Here is a 6,676-nt window from a genome sequence, read left to right on the forward strand (position 1 = left end):
TGACTACATTCCTTGACAGAGGGTTTAGTGAGGTTTGCCATTCTCCCAGGATTTTCTTGCCTGACTCTAAATCCAAGTGGATAAAATTATGGCAAGAGCCCTGCATGCCTGTGTGTAGAGTGGCTGGGTTGTGATTCCTGGCTCCACCCCACAGAAGTATATGTGTTTCTTAGTTAAACAGAAAAAAAAAAAAAAAACTTTAAAAAAATTTGTGGTTAAAAGCAGTATTGACAATTTAAGCCACTTTTACCAACCCTGATCCTTTCATCTCCTTGATCCTTGACAATAACCTCTATGTTATACATCAGTGTTTTGTTTTGTTTTGTTTTTCTTCTTTTTTTTTTTTTTTTGGTTTTTCAAGACAGGGTTTCTCTGTTTAGTCCTGGCTGTCCTGGAACTCACTTTGTAGCCGAGGCTGGCCTTGAACTCAGAAATCTGCCTGTCTCTGCCTCCCAAGTGCTAGGATTAAAGGCGTGCACCACCACCGCCCGGCCTTTTTTTCTTCTTGAGACAGCATCTCCCTACATAGCCCAGGCTGCCTCAGTACTCACTATTTACTCTAAGCCAGCCTTGAACTCTTGGTAATACCCTGGCTTCAGTGGTCTGAGCACCTGGGGATTATAATCTGGCTATCTCTCAGTTTTAACTCATGTAAATGGTATTTGCTCTGTTAAGGGGAGGGGACAGAGATGACTTGTTTTCTCTTAGCACAATGTCCTTGAGGTTTGTGCATTATAATGCATAACAGAATTTTCTTCTTTTTCATTTTGTTTTGTTTTTCAAGACAGGGTCTTTCTGTGTAGCCCTGGCTGTACTGAAACTCACTCTGTAGACCAGGCTGACCTCAAACTCACAGAGATCCATCTGCCTCTGCTTTTCCAGTACTTGGATTAAAGGTGTGCACCAGCACTGCCCAGCTCAGCATCTTCTTAGGAACTAATATTCCACTATATATATTGGACATTTTAATTTATTTACATTTCAAATGTTACTCCCTTTCCCGATTTCCCCTTCACAACCCCCCATTCTATCCTCCCTCCCCCTGCTTCTATGAGGGTGCTCCTCCACCTGTAGGCTCCCCCAGCCTGAAGCGGGCTGGTATAGACCAGGCCACCACTGAGGTGGGGCGGCCTGCAGTGCAGCTTTCTGACTTGGCTGGCTCCTTTTTGAAGTGACAACTGCTCTGCTCTTCTGCTACCTGCTGAGAGGCTGAACCTGTCTTCCCCGGATGTTCCTGAGATAGCTGACTACCTGTGGAACTGGCAGACTAGTGCTAACAATTTGGCAACAATACATCAAGAAGCCTGGCGACCTGAGTTCTGATGGAATGGCTCCAGGCACCAAGAGTGGACTGGCGCGCGGGGGTGGGGTGGGGGTGGGGATGAGCCTTCCCCATTTATAAGCACAGTTTCTGAGTAAAATCGCAGGCCTTGATCAGTACCTTTGTCTTGGCTCCATTTTCTCTCTCTCGACCGTCGAGTTTCTCTCTTTTCAGCCCCAGCCTGCCTCCCAGGTGTACCCAATTCTTGTAGGCCGTGGGCCAGCATACAACACCCACCAACACACCCACCCACCTACTCCCACCTACTCCCACCTCACCACCCTGGCATTCCCCTGCACTGGGGTATCAAGCCTTTACAGGGCCAAGGGCCCCTCCTTATCTGATGCCAGATAAGGCCATCCTCTGCTACATATGCAGCTGGAGCCATGGGTTCCTCCATGTGTACTTTTGGTTGGTGGTTTAGTTCCTGGGAGCTCTGGGGGCTCTGGTTGGCTGATATTGTTGTTCTTCCTATGGGGTTACAAACCCTTTCAGCTCCTTCAGTCCTTTCCCTAACTCCTCCATTGGGGACCCCACCCTCAGTCCAATGATTGGCTGCCAGCATCCACATCTGCATTTGTCATGCTCTGGCAGAGCATCTCCAGAGACAGCTATATCAGGCTCCTGTCAGGAAGCACTTCTTGGCATCAGCAATAGTGTTTGGATTTGGTGTCTGTATATGGGATGGATCCCCAGGTGGGGCAGTCTCTGGATGGCCTTTCCTTTAGTCTCTGCTCCACACTTTGCCCCTGTATTTCCTTTAGATAGGAGCAAATCTGGGTTAAAATTTTGGAGATGAGTGAGTGAGTGGCCGCATCTCCCAACTGAGGGGCTTGCTTAACCTTTAGATATGGTCTCTACAAGTTCTCCCTCCCCTTTGTTGGGCATTTCAGCTAATCTCATCCCCGTTGGGTCTTGGGAGCCTCTTGCTTTACTGGCACCTGGGACATTCTGGTGGCTGCCCCCAGTCTTCATCCTCCATTGCTATACACCTCTGTTCAATTTTCTGACCCTCTGTATATCATCCCTCCCATACCTGATCCTGCCCCCCTTTTTCCTTCTCCCCCTCCTTTCTTCTTCCCAAGTCCTTCCCACCCTCTACTTCCTAGGAGTATTTTGTTTCCCATTATAAGGACTGAAACATCCAAATTTTGGTCTTCCTTCTTGAGCTTCATATGGTCTGTGAGTTGTATCATGGGTATCCCGAGCTTTTTGCATAATATCTATCTATCAATTAGTACAAACCATGTGTGTTCTTTTGTGACTAGGTTATCTTACTCAGGATGATATTTTCTAGTTCCACGAAGGAGACCTTAAGATCTGCTAAAATATCAGCTAGGAGGCTCCTTTTACTGGCCAATGAATAATTCAGTCAGTAAGAGAGACTAGCAAAGAATAATTATGTAATTTATTTTTTAGTCAACTACAGCTGGACTGAACTGGATGGCAAACTCTAATTTGAAGTTGTTAGTTGTGATCCATGTGTCACTAAGACAGACAGACAGACAGACAGACACCATTCCAGTAACTTTATTTAGATACAGTCTAGGAGATACTGTTCTGCTGTGGTCACAGACACAGAAAAGAAAATGCTGCAAAATCAATTACTTTATAATTAATGATAATTTGCAGCATTAAGGAAAAGGACATTAAATCCATCCATCTCCCTGAGGACATCAGAACCAGGGCTCTTTTTTTTTTTTTTTTTTGGCTTTTCGAGACAGGGTTTCTCTATATAGCCCTGGCTGTCCTGGAACTCACTTTTTAGACCAGGCTGGCCTCAAACTCAAAAATTTGCCTGTCTCTGCCTCCCAAGTGCTGGGATTAAAGGCGTGCGCCACCACTGTCCGGCTGGCTCTTTTTTCCCTAGAGAAGTCAAAGTTTTAATTACTTAGTTACATGGTTATTGTACTGGATATTACTTACTCTAAGAAGAAAGGGTGCTCTCCAGGAGGTTTACCCCCCCAAAAAAAAACCCCAGCATTATTTAGCACAATCTGTACCATTCATAGATATTGTAATCCTGGGACTCATTTTTAAATGAATAAGGCCATATTCTGCAAGAATATGTAGCAGACCGAGTTCCACATATGTAGTTCTGTCTGCCACCAGTCCCCCATTGGGTAACTGAATACAAGGGATTGGTTCTTTTTTTTTTTTTTTTTTTTTTTAATGCTGTGATCCTTAAATGTTAAAATCAGCATTTTCAGCTGGAGAGATGGCTCTGTGGGTGAGAGCACTGACTGCTCTTCCAAAGGTCATGAGTTCAAGTCCCAGCAACCACATGGTGCCTCACAACCATCCTTAATAAGATCTGACACCCTCTTCTGGTGTGTCTGAAGACAGCTACAGTGTACTTAGATATAATAATAAATAAATCTTTAAAAAAATAAAATCAGCATTTTCATGTAATCCCAAGTATTTCAATTACATACGAGCTCGCTCGCTTTCTTTCTTTCTTTCTTTCTTTCTTTCTTTCTTTCTTTCTTTCTTTCTTTCTTTCCTTCTTTCTTTCTTTCTTCCTTTTTTTCTTTCTTTCTTTCTTTCTTTCTTTCTTTCTTTCTTTTGCAAAACTCAGGTAATAGTTACATACTACTACAATAACATCCCTTTGCTGGACAAATTAAACAATTTAAAAGAAATGAGCATTCTAAGAATTATATACAAAAGAAACCTGTAAGCAGTGTTGAAATGAAACATAAGGTGTTGCTGCTAGCTCTATTTTTTTTTAAAAAAATTATTTATTTATTATAGTAAGTACACTGTAGCTGTCTTCAGATACTCCAGAAGATGGCATCGGATTTCATTGCAGATGGTTGTGAGCCACCATGTGGTCGCTGGGATTTGAACTCAGGACCTTTGGAAGAGCAATTGGCACTCTTAACCACTGAGCCATCTCACCAGCCTCTAGCTCTACTGTTTTAAAACACCTTCAAAAGTAAAATGAACAAACACCCTTTAGCATATCCAAGTTTATAAGTTTCAAGAAAATCAAATGTCAAAAAGTTCTAGAAAGCTGTGAAAAAGCATATGTACACTTTCTTATGACCTTATGAAGCTCCACACTTGACAAGTTGCTAAGCTTCAGTATCAATTTATTGATACTCCCCAAAGCTCACACTGGATACAGTTCTCCCTTCTGATCTCCAACAATCCCTGTATGCACCATCTTCCTTCAGCAGAGATGGGTGGCTATACCTGTGCTATACTGCACAGATTGGCAGAGAGAAGTGCCAACAGACAGGCAGGGGTCAGTGATGTTATCACCGTCTTTTCCCTAGACCACGCTCACTGTACATTTGCTTTCGTGAACCCAGCCATGTTTAGAACTCCTGTAGCAAATGGTGACTGTGAGTTCTGAAATGACACAGAGATCAAGGGAAAGAAGGACCACGTGCACTCCAATGTGCAAGCAGCAGCAGCTATGGTTTCCAGTCTGGACTGAAAAACAAAAAGGTAAAATGAAAAGCCGTTCACTTAACAGCAGATTAGCAGTAATGCTCCCCATGAATCAATGAAAGTGCCTGATGCAGAGGAGCTAACCACAAATGCTGAGCTTGGATGGGACCAGAGTTTACTGGAAACTAGGCTTCTTGCTGGGTGGCTCTCTTCATATCCCTGATCTGCTTGACTAAGTAGGTCTTCTCATCATTGAACTGCTCGTCCTCGCTCCTGTCGTTCTGAACCTGGCTGAGGAACTTGTTGAGTTTGGTCTGGTTCTTGCAGAGAATGTCTAGGATGGGCTGTGTCTTGTTGGGGTTGCTAACAAAAACCTTGAACTTGTGAAAGGCCTCAAACTGGATGTTGTGGCTCTTGTCTTGGAGTAGGTTCATCATTAGCTTGAGGTTCTCAGGTTTACTGATGTATTTCGCCATAATAGTGAAGTTGTGTCTGTCCGACAGCAGCTCACCCAGAAGGTTCAGTGACTGTCTCTTTGTTGCATAATTTTCTGAATGAAGTAGCTTTTCATATTCACTGAAAAATCTTTCATAATGTTGTTCCAAAAATTCTGCACTGAACAATTTATGTCTTGTAAGTAAATTCTTGAAATTAGCAAATGCATCTGGAGCTATATCAAATATCAGCATATCTGAAGAACTCAAAACTGTTCCGACCACAAAATGATTTTTGCAAGAGGTTCATATCTGATGCATTCTCTTAACATTATCCCACAATTAAGAGCAATTTCTGGAGATTCATACCCTTTCAATAACATGAACAAATATTCTGTTGGGTGCAGATATATTCAACAGTAGGAGTTCTTGTACTTCTGAGAATATTGTTCTTATACCTCTGAGAATATTGTTGAAAATTTGAGCCATGTCTTTTTTTGCCCTCAAAGTCAATGAGTGGTAAGTCAGCCATCATGGTGCTGAGGACTCCGCTATTGTACAGCTCCGGAGCCATCTGAGTTACTGCCTCTGTCTGAGGTCTTGTTCCTAATTCTTTCCAAATAACTCCACTAACTAGGGATCAAACATTTAAACATATGAGCTTATGGGGGCCATTCTCATTCAAATGACCACAGTCATAGTGTTTATCACATCAATAAAAAGAAAAAGAACATGCTGACCTGACTTGTTTGAGACTTAGGAAGGCCTCTGAACTGTTCGTGGAGACTATTGCAAAAGATGCCTACTGCTGTGCTCAATAAGGAAAGAGGAAAACTCTCCAGAGGAGAGATTTGGATACTGTAATAGAAGCTGCGGATGAATTTGCTTTTCTAGAAGGCACTTAGATTGATTGTGGAGCTGGATGACTTTGTGAGCCTTTGCTGCATCTGTCATCTTTCCCCTCTGTCAGCCTCAGTGTTGAAGAGAGTCTGCACATGCACACAATCTTATTCTTTTTCCCAAGATGGAAGAAGCAGAGCTCTCTTGGATAATATTTTCCACAAACTCTTCCATTACTTGAGTCTGCCTCCCAATTCAAGCCTGGACATAGCTGATGATGTTTGGGCAGAGATAAAAGGATCGTTATGCATAGGTGGTTTAATAATCATGGAAGACTAGAATAAAGGTCTTCAAAAAAGAAAAGAAAAAGAAAAAAAGAAATAAAAGAAATGAAAAGAAAAGAAAAAAGAAAAAGTATGACAGCAGTGGTTCCAGATATGTTTGGATTCACTCTTTTGTACCTGTTCTCCCTTTATTGAGCTTTATCTTGTCCATTCCGAATACTTTTTGTACCTTGGAGAATTTTGTGCAGGAACCTCAGGCTTACCACATCCACAGTGGAAGGTAATATTCATTTGCCTAAGTTTCTTCATTTCTTGGATCTCAGACTTTACAAACAGATGTAGCATAAGTGCCTCTAGAATTGACTTCTTTTCCTTTCTCTTCTCTCCCTTTATTCATT

General features: G+C 42.3%; 1 pseudogene; it reads right to left on the reverse strand.

Annotated features, from left to right (window-relative positions):
* Gm5319 (predicted gene 5319) lies at positions 2,551 to 5,752 on the reverse strand (annotated as a pseudogene).

The sequence above is a fragment of the Mus musculus genome, chromosome 7 (genome assembly GCF_000001635.26).
Source record: "Mus musculus strain C57BL/6J chromosome 7, GRCm38.p6 C57BL/6J".
NCBI classification, from domain to species: Eukaryota; Metazoa; Chordata; class Mammalia; order Rodentia; family Muridae; genus Mus; species Mus musculus.